The sequence below is a fragment of the Mesoplodon mirus genome, assembly GCF_964341445.2.
Source record: "Mesoplodon mirus genome assembly, chromosome: 1".
In the NCBI taxonomy this organism is placed as follows: Eukaryota; Metazoa; Chordata; class Mammalia; order Artiodactyla; family Ziphiidae; genus Mesoplodon; species Mesoplodon mirus.
In genome coordinates this window covers 221,557,568-221,567,790 of record NC_138976.1, presented here as the reverse complement: position 1 = coordinate 221,567,790, position 10,223 = coordinate 221,557,568, and the positions used below count along the sequence as shown (strand labels likewise).

Sequence of the window (10,223 nt, the reverse complement as noted above, 5' to 3'; positions counted from 1 at the left end):
GTCTTTTCTGTGTACTTCAGAGTGTGGAACCCGGCCATTCCATTTGTCTTTCCTCAGGGAGGATGGAATTAATTTTAGAGATTTAAAAGTAGACATTCTTGTTATGCTAAAATATCATGATGTTCTTCAGCAAATTTGCTATGACTCAAGCAAAAATCTTTTTCATGAGAATAAAGCAGAGCCAGTATATCTGGTGGCAGTAAAATGAAATGATTGATTAAAAAAAAAACCAGACATTTTTCTGCCTATGTTTCAATCAGCTTAGAGAAATTCTTCATATACACATTAATTATTCCAAGATGTGAGAAACTTAAAATGTAACCATCATTTTCAACTATTTGTTCTGTTCTTTAAGAACTATGGGGCCATGGACTTTACTGTAAAGAGCTATATTGTGAATGAACACAGTCTTTTAACACATTGAACATTTAGGCACCTGGGAGTTACACTGACACTTTGTTATTATCTGGTTTGATGCGACAGTTGACATTACCATTCAGCTGAGGCTTTTCTCCATTAATACTTCTTGGACTGGGCAGCCGATGGGGAAAAAAAAATACTGAAGCAATTGTTTTTCTTCTTGTGATTTTTACATGTATAGAAAGACATAATACAAGTCGGTTCCTTTCCTAGTACTTACGACTAGAGTTGTCCTTGTAGAAATCTAATTATAAAATACATTTTTGAACCATAATGAACCTGTTAGGTGGCTGTAGCATAGATAGAGACATGAAAGTAATTTCTCTCAAATAAGACCTACAAAGTTAAGAAAAATAAATATGCCATTGATTAACAGGATACCTCTTATAGTGTTTTTAGATTTCATATATATTTATTCACTTATCTATAAATACTCTTCCTATAAAATAGGTAAGATGAGTATTATGATTTCCACCTTATAGCTACGGAAATTTGGACTAAGAGTTTTGAGGGGACTAATATGAGAAGAGAGGATGCATTTGCACAGCCTCCGGACGCGCAGGCTCAGTGGCCATGGCTCACGGGCCCAGCTGCTCCACGGCATGTGGGATCTTCCCGGACCGGGGCACGAACCCGTGTCCCCTGCATTGGCAGGCAGACTCTCAACCACTGTGCCACCAGGAAGACCTGCCTTAAATTTTTATAACCCCCGTATCATTTATGAAACACTTAGACAGACATGACTTGCTAAAGCAGAAGCTCAAACCAGTTTAATCCAAAAAGAACGGAATTCATGGATTTCCATGACGAGGAACACAGCATGACTGAATGCGGATGGGCTTCTTGCATCTTCCCTTGCCTCAGCCTCCCTCTGCGAGCCGTCCTCCTTCCCTCCCTCTGCAGACGGGCTTCCTCCATGAGACTGGGAAGGTAAGTGCCAAAAGCCCTCATATGGGCTATAGCCCAGCACCCAGATTACAAATGCCAGGGGCAGTCTTCTTCATTTCCTCCAGTTGAAAACCCCACAGCCCAGCTTGAGTCACATGCCAGTTTTTGAAGCCCAGAGACTAATTTCTAAGACCAGAGGTGTAGGAAGTTCTGATTGGCCCATGCAGGACTCTTGTCCCTCTTGTGTCAGGTGAGGACAGAGGACAAGACTGACCACATGTGATGCCCCAATGAAAGTGATGTTGGCAAATAATGTGTCTCCTACATACTGGCATAGAAATAAACAGATAGGCAGCCGCATGGGCCAATTAGAATATCTAGAGACAGATACATGTGTATATAAGGATTTATTACAGGGTTTTTCTGGAAATGCAAATAGGTGGGGAAAGGGTGAACTATTTAATAGTAAATGATATGAAAACTGAGTTGATGATCTGAAAGCATCAACTTAATATTTGTTGAATACAATGAAATGAATAAATAAAATGAATAATGAATGAATGAAGAGGTCTGCGTTAGAGTCTCAGTTCTGCTACTTAGAGCTCTGGGATCGTGGGACAGTTACTTAATAACTTCCACCTTCATTCCACTTCTTCATTGTTGGAGGATTAAATGAGCTCTTAAAACCACAGAAGCTCCAGTGGAAGTATTGGCAGAGGACACGAATACATAATAAAAATTTACAACCCTATATAAATAAATGCAAAAAGTACATTGGGAAACATTAACACTAATGCGCCATTTTGGTGGAGAGGCAGGCATACTCACACATCACCGATTCAGGTTTAAATTGGTGCAATCTCTTTGGAAAGGGATTTGGCAACACTTGGTCAAAATTCTACAAACTTTGTTATGTCCTTTCATGCTGGCATATCACATCTATGAATTATAACTCTACAAGTTATAGATGTGAAATTATCATTTTTGAATTACAGATTCCTTTCTAGCATCATTTGTTAACGCAATTAGAACTGACCAAAATATCTAACAATATGGAATCACTAAATAACTTATGGTATTTCAATAAACGGAAACACTATAGTCATTGAAAGTGAATCTGTAAAAGAATATTTAATGGATTTTTAAATTAAAACAGAGAATTTACAAATAGTAATGGAAATAATTCCATTTCAATAAATAACATGTATTTAGGTGATTTAAAAAGGAGTTGAAAGCTGCTCTGGTGTAGCATGGACAGTCAGATAAGAGCAAAGGCTTTTCAGTCTCACTGACCTTGCTCATTCCCGAGCCTCATATTTTCAAACCTCAGAAATAACCATACATACCTTCCTGCAAAACTGTACACTTTAAATGTGTTAGTGCATGACCAGTGCTTAGAAGACTGGCCTGAAGCACATAAGTACTCAATATATAGTATGGAAAAATTGATACACCCTCAAATGTTAACTGTTGGACAATGGTTTGTTTCCATTCTGTTTCTTTGTTTTCTATAAATTCTTTATGATTCACATGTTAGTTTTGAAACAAACAGAAAGATAAAAGTGATTTTATAAAATCTATCAAAAATGTGAAGAACATTGTAAAATGACCGGTAGGAAAGAACCAACATGAAAATCGCAGTTATCTTTGGAAGGTGAATTTTTGGCAATGTTTTTCTTTGTATTTTTCTCCGTTTTCAAAACTTTTCATAATGAGCATATATTTCTTTAAGTGCTGGTTTTCTATTCTAGACTCCTTGCTGTTGCATCCTCAGCATCCTTTCCTCTTACAAGGGAAAGGTGGAGAATGGAAACTTCTTTCTTTGCCAGCAAGGAGATTCTGTTCCACTTTCTGCACATGCTTCAAGCACGGCAAAGTCAGTGATAACTGTGGACTTTTATTTTAATCCAAAAATTGGTCATGCCAATTTTTATGTCATCTGACATAGTATTGCTATGGAACTTAATATCCGAATTTAAGACTTTCCAGAAAATCAGAAAGGAAATCTCCCAGAAGTCAAGCCCCCTCTTCTTTCTTCGTGGCACACACATGTACAATGTTCAGAAACTAAACATGTTACTGTGTCCTAACAGAAGAATGATTATCCTTTTACCTGTTTTCCCACTACTCCTATCATGTAAGAAGGATCCAGATGCTTTTGCACACCATTGTTTCCATACTTAAGGAGGAAAAGAGTTTGTCATTACAGTCATTGTTACATTAAATTGTATGCGTCAATTCACTGTTATGTCATTGGATAGATTTTCTCCTGTAAGGTGATCTGCTTTCACTTATCTACAAAGGCTTAATTTTTAATTTAACATTCTTAGAGGGAATCGTAAAAGTGACCCCGAAATACAAAGAAATATCTATATGTATATAGTACTAAGATTGCAACCTAAGAGTAATGGAAGAATGTACCCCACATCTCTCAATTTTCGTATTGCTAAAGAAAGTGAGTGGGCTTGAGCCCAATGTAAGCTCAATCTTTTTCGTTTAAAAATGTATTTTTGGTCTTATTAACTTAAGAGTCACAAGTTTTCACCCATTTTAAATTTTATGTTGAATTTCTCTGCTCTTTTTTGGCTTCCTAAAAGCAGGAAGACAGCCTAGAGAAAATCAAAATAGATCCAAACAAAATCCACTAGCACCTTGCACAGAATCCATGAACATATTGTTTCTTTTTGCTTGCCTTGCCTTCTCTCTCATAATTTGCAAATGGACCAAAGGATGCCATGGGACAAACATGTTTCCCCAGTGGTAGGTGTAAGAGTAATCTGTATTTATATGGGTGATCTCCATTCCCAAGAAATGGACTTAAAGGGAATTTTCCTAGCTTGACCTGTTTAGATCGCTTCACAGTGTATGACTTTTGGCGCCAGTGACTCCACTAGCTCTCACCTGTACAATACTACGTTGTGAAGGAGCTGAAATAATATTTTGATGTAGTTTTGTTACCGACCGGGGTTCTTGGCCTTCCCCAATCAATAGAAATTGACTAGAGGCCGGACAAGAAATTCAGGCAAGGCTTTACTGGGGCCCCGGCTGCAACAGAGGGCAGTGAGAACAAACAACAGGTTCCCTGGCTTGCTCGCTCCCTGAGTGGGGAGCGAGCTCGTTTCTTATATGGGGTCAGGGTAGGGGTGTGTCCAGGGGTCTGACCGGAGGGGTGGCTTAGGAGTTTTGCTCACCCCTTAGGTTGTGTTGCATGCAGGGGGCATGCACAGTACCCTGCTTTTGCTCACGACACCCTGTTTTTGCTCCAGGCTCTTCAAAAGTGGCAGTTGGGTTTTTTTGGCTACTTTGTATCTTTTGTCCAGAATTTGTCCCAACTGTGCACGCACGGAGTTATTTTTAGTCTCATACAGTTTCTTTGTATTTTGTTGCTGGAGGAGAGGTAGGTCCAGGTGCAAACACTGCAGCAAAGGGCCCCAGGTCCCAGCAAAGGGTCCCAGGTCCCAGCCTGTCTCGGTTTGACTTTCTAAAGTAATATTTAAAAGGCAGAGTATCTCAGAGTGAGAAGCATAGGCTTTGGGGTTAGACAGACATCATCAACTCAGTGTTTACTGAATGTGATGAAAGGAATGACAAGCAAGGTGAACAAGTTCTAGAAATCTATTATATTGTATATTGCACCTATAATCAACAATAATATATTGTACACTTAAAATGTGTTAAGAGGGCAGATCTCACATTGTGTCATTTCCACAATTAAAAAAAAAAAAAAGAAAAGGAATGAACAAAGAGGTCTGACATAGACTCTCAGGTTTGCCACTTACAGCTCTGGATCTTGGGACAATAGTAATCTCTTATAGCTTCAATCTTCATTGGATTGCTGGAGAATTAAGTGAGGTAAAATGTATAAAGCACTTGGTGAACTATATATGTGTTTAGTAATTGCTTTGAGATGATGTCCCAGGCTTCATAAGCAGTGCAAGAAAAAGTAGTTACTACACCATAATGTCAGCCAACATACAAACATTTCTTCCTGGCTGGTACTTTTTTCCTTAGACTTGTGGCAAATCTTCTCACACTTGAAGGGGCGTGGCCCTGAGACTGTTGCAATAGCTAAATGACACCAGCAAAGGGAAAACATTTCCCCCAGAACAAAAGACAAGCCTCCCTAAAGTTGGAATTGTACCTTTGCTACAAATCAATCCAAACAAAGAAAGGTTATTCGTTCTGTGTGGCATGCCAAGAGTAAAAAAGAAATCTTGGACTTGGAACATAAAAAAACATGTTCACATTCTTTTCACTTTAAAACGGTTGCTTTCTGCGTTTGCATATACTCTAATAAACATCCCTTTTATTTACTTTGAAAAGAGGGTTGATTTGCCTCTAGAAAGATGATTATTCTCAGAATTTCTGACTGGAAATTCTGGAAGTTCTAAAGGAACTTGTTTTCTCCTAGGTGCTCCCTTCCCCCATTGTGTGGCTTTAGATCTTCCAGGGTCACTGGTCAAAAGTGAACATTCATCTGAAACGTAACCCACGGAACTGTTCTATTTTGAATTCATAGCCTGTTGCACTGCAGCAAGCAACAAGCTCGTGTTTTGGAAAGGAAATGAACAAACAACAAATATCCCGGCTTCCTTCTGAGCTGCACAGTTGGACAGGGCAGCCAGCTCCGTCTCAGCTGCATAAGAACTTGGCCTCCATCACTTACACTGCAGAGTATATACGAGACTGGAAAACAGATGCAATGATGTTGGCAATGCATAAAGAAAGAGTGTGGCAATCCATTTCCCAAAGAGTAGTGATTCCACAGACCTGAAGCAATGTCTAGGAGCAGAAAAAAAAAAACAAATGCATGCTCAGGATTTTATTGCCACAGGACCAAGCAGATGACCTGCCTATGTAAAGCAGCCTGGGTCTGAGCAGTTCCAGTGGTTTGTTTCCTAATGGGTACTTAAGATTTATTCTTTGACAAAGTTGCATTCAGTTCGTCTATAAACATGTAAGAATACTTCCACCAAAATATGTTATCTCCCATTTGCTTGAAACTCTTGCCTCTCTCAATCTCTCTTGCATTTTCTCACTTTTGAAAGAGACCTATACATAATGACTATTTCATTTCCTCTTATATTTGGTAGAAGAAATACACCAGCCCATGTGTGATGACGAATGGAAACTGATACTCCTCAGTGTTAGGGAAACCATAAAGAATAGTGGAGACGGTGGCCAGTTGGAGAGTACATGCCTTGTGCTCTGTACTGAATTGTGTCCCCCCTGCCCCCAAATTTGTATTTTGAAGCTCTAACACCCAATGTGACTGTATTTGGAAGTAAGATCTTTAGGAGGTAATTAAGTTTAAATGAGGTCATAAGGGTGGGGTCCTTATCCAATAGGATTATCATCCTTAGAACGGACACCAGAGGGAGCTCTCTCTCTCTCCTCTTCCCAATTACACAAAGAAAAGGTCGTGTGAGCACACAGTGAGATGGCCTACAAGCCATAGAAGAGGCCTAAGAATGAAACCTACCTTGCTGGCACCTTGATCTTGGACTTCCTAGTCTCCAGAACTGGGAGAGAGAAATTTCTGTTATCTAAGCCACCCAGTTTGTTATGACAGCTCCATCAGACTAATATACCTTGTCAAAAGTAGGCAGCTACTTCTTAGTTACAGATTATTATCACCAGGTAGGAAAGAGCCCAGGTTGGCTATATATTACATTTTTATAAGACAGAAACCTAGATTTTTACATGAAAGTTTTCTAGATTTTTAAAATTAGTAATTAATAAAAATTTTACACCCTGTAAAGATATGAAATGATGGATACAAACTTTTTCATAGCAACCTTATTTGTAAAAGTAAAATGTTAGAAATAACCTAAATCAGTAAGGGACTTACAAATAAATGGTGGAACATTCATGAATGGATGTAGAACTAGTATACACTTTATTAACAAATGTTTTGCAATGCCCTCTTGCAGTGAAATTGTTAATAATAAAATTGATCTCCAGACACAGTTAAAAAACTGATCAAGTGTCTTAATTCTAATATGAAAACTATATAATTTATAATTAATTACAAAATATTTATTTCAGAGGCAACTACTCTAGATAATACAACAACACTGTCAAGGATATCTATCCATAGAACCATTGTAAATGCAACATCTACAAATGCAGACCAACAGATCAAGGTGCATTGAAGAAATTTGTGAAGAAAGCAAAGTATATTCTCAGTTTCCATAATCTGGCAATTTCAGTGTAAAATACATTTTCTGTTTCTAGGTAAACTAGAATCAATCCTATGAATATATAATTATAAACAATCCTATGAATGTCCAGTGATGCATTTGAAAAAGTTGCATAGCTCTTTCCCTTCGGCGTGCCACTGAAGATCCTGGTGCTACCGCCCTGCCGGTGTTAATGGTATTCTAAGAACAAGCGGTACCCAAAGTCCTGCTTCTGCGGAGGGGTACCTGATGCTACGAGCCGTATCTTCTTAACCTGGGGCGGAAGAAGGCAAAAGTGGCTGAGTTCCCCCTCTGTGGCCACATGGTGTCAGACGAGTTTGAGCAGCTCTCCTCTGAAGCCCTGGAGGCTGCCTCATATTTGTGCCAACAAACGCCTGGTGAAAAACTGTGGCAAAGATGGTTTTCACATCCAAGTGCAGCTCCAGCCCTTCCACGTCATCTGCATCAACAAGGTAGCATCCCGCTCTGGAGCTGATAGGCTCCAGACAGGTGTGCGCCATGCCTTTGGGAAGCCCCAGGGCACAGTGTCCAGGGTCCACCTTGGCCGAGTCATAATGTCCATCTGCACCAAGCTGCAGAACAAGGAGCATGTGATGGAGGCCCTCCACAGGGCCAAGTTCAAGTTCCCTGGCCGCCAGAAGATCCACATCTCCAAGAAGTGGGAATAGACTAAGTTTAATGCAGATGAATTTGAAAACATGGTGGCAAAAAGGGGCCCATCCCAGATGGCTATGGGATCAAACACAGCCCTAATCGTGGCCCTCGGGACAAATGGCGGGCCCTGCACTCATGAGAACCCTGGCACTGTCCCCTCTTTACTCATGCTCACCAATAAATCCCACTTTGTTGTCAAAAAAAAAGAAGAAAAAGAAAAAGTTGCATAGCATGCGGGGAAAGCTTTCATCGGGTTCTGCACTGCAGCGTGTCTAACATCCCCACTAAATCCCAACCTTTGTGACCATCCAAAAGACTTCTACAAATTTCCAACACACTTCCCAGGAGTGGGCAGTTTTGTCTTTTTTGAGGGCCACAGACTGAATGTTTGTGTCCATCCTCCTCCCAAAAAATTCAGATTTTTGTTGTTGTTGTTAGGCTGAAGTCTTAACGCCCAATGCGATGGTATCTGAGAAGTATTAGGTTGTGAGGGTGGACCCCTCATGAAGGGATCAGTGCTCTTATACGAAGGCACGTGAGATTGCTCTCCTCCTCTCTCTCCACCATGTGAGGACACAGCCATCTGCAGACCAGAAAGACGGATCTCATGAGATACTGAATCCGCCAGCACCTTGATCTTGGATGTCCAGCCACCAGAACTGTGAGAAACAGTGTTTGCTGTTTAAGCCACCCAGTCTATGGTATTTCCTTACAGCCATCTGTCCTAAGACATTGATTGTCACAGGGCTGTATCAGTTCTCAGGTCTTTTCCTGCTCCTTAACATGTAATAAATGTACAGAAATGACTGCAGTGTGTAGGTAACCAGAGGTACATGCTCCCAGTAAATTTGGTGATGGGTGGTTATGGAATAGCCTATCTAGAGAAGTAAATATTTTGTAAGATTCCAGATCTCTGAGGAAAAGACAGAACGCATGTGGGGTGGAGGTTATGAAATCAATCACGGAAGGTGGGGTGTGAACTGAGGGCCTGCTGCTAATGAAAAAGAGAAGCCGGGTTGTCTTAGGTGTCTTGAGGAGCTCTGGCAGACACTACGTACTTCCAGAGGATCAGCTATGGACTTTTGAATAAGAGCGAAAAATGAATGAGCTCAAAGATCTGTGAAGACCTGATGGTATTGGACTGAGGTCACAGGCCAATACCCAAAGGTGACAAGAAAAAAACTGATTTAGGACTGAGTAAAGAGTACCACTTTTCTCAACTTCTTTGCAAAAATACCATCAATAAACCTTAAAAATTAAGGGTTCAACATTATTTCACTTCTTTTCAAAGTAAATTATTCTTTCATCGAGGGTCCCTAATTATTGCTGGCTTCAAAAAAAAAAAAAAAAGAGTTTCAAGTGTGAAGACTGAGGCCACAACTAGATTAGCTCATCTAGAGATTGCTGGGGGAATCTCTCTCATTCCCCCATGTGTGTGCTGGTTACTGTGCTTTAAAAATATATCACCCGGGCTTCCTTGGTGGCGCAGTGGTTGAGAGTCCACCTGCCGATGCAGGGGACATGGGTTCATGCCCCGGTCCGGGAGGATCCCACATGCCGCGGAGCGGCTGGGCCCATGAGCCATGGCCGCTGAGCCTGCGCGTCCGGAGCCTGTGCTCCGCAACGGGAGAGGCCACAACAGTGAGAGGCCTGTGTACCACACACGAAAAAATAAATATAAATAAATAAATAAATAAATAAATAAATAAATAAATAATAAATCACCCAAATTCTGTGATCTCTACAGGGTGTGATTACATGAATACTCTTGTCAGAATGAAGTATATATTCCCTCCCCAGCATATCCACCCCCTCTCTTCCTCCACAGCAGTCAGTCAGCCTTCCTTCCTCTCTGGAGTTTATCCCAAAGCTTTTCATCAGCTGCCCAACATGGATCTGGAAATGGAGTGGGGACCCCATGAAATGGATGTTAGGGAAGGAGCGTGTGGAAAGGACAATTGGACGGATCCAGTTAAGAAGGAGAGGTCGCACGTGCAAGAGAAAGAAGGTACAGTCTTGAGCGTCAGGTTTCTGAGAAGACGTGGGAGACTCTTCAGG

At 40.7% G+C, this 10,223-nt stretch overlaps 1 pseudogene across 1 annotated transcript; it reads left to right on the top strand.

Moving 5' to 3' along the window:
- The first annotated feature begins 1,254 nt into the window (after positions 1-1,254).
- Positions 1,255-8,442, top strand: LOC309801907 (large ribosomal subunit protein uL16-like; annotated as a pseudogene). Its single transcript has 3 exons — positions 1,255-1,350; positions 5,828-6,037; positions 7,697-8,442. The product of its transcript is annotated as a large ribosomal subunit protein uL16-like (transcript).
- Positions 8,443-10,223: the final 1,781 nt, after the last annotated feature.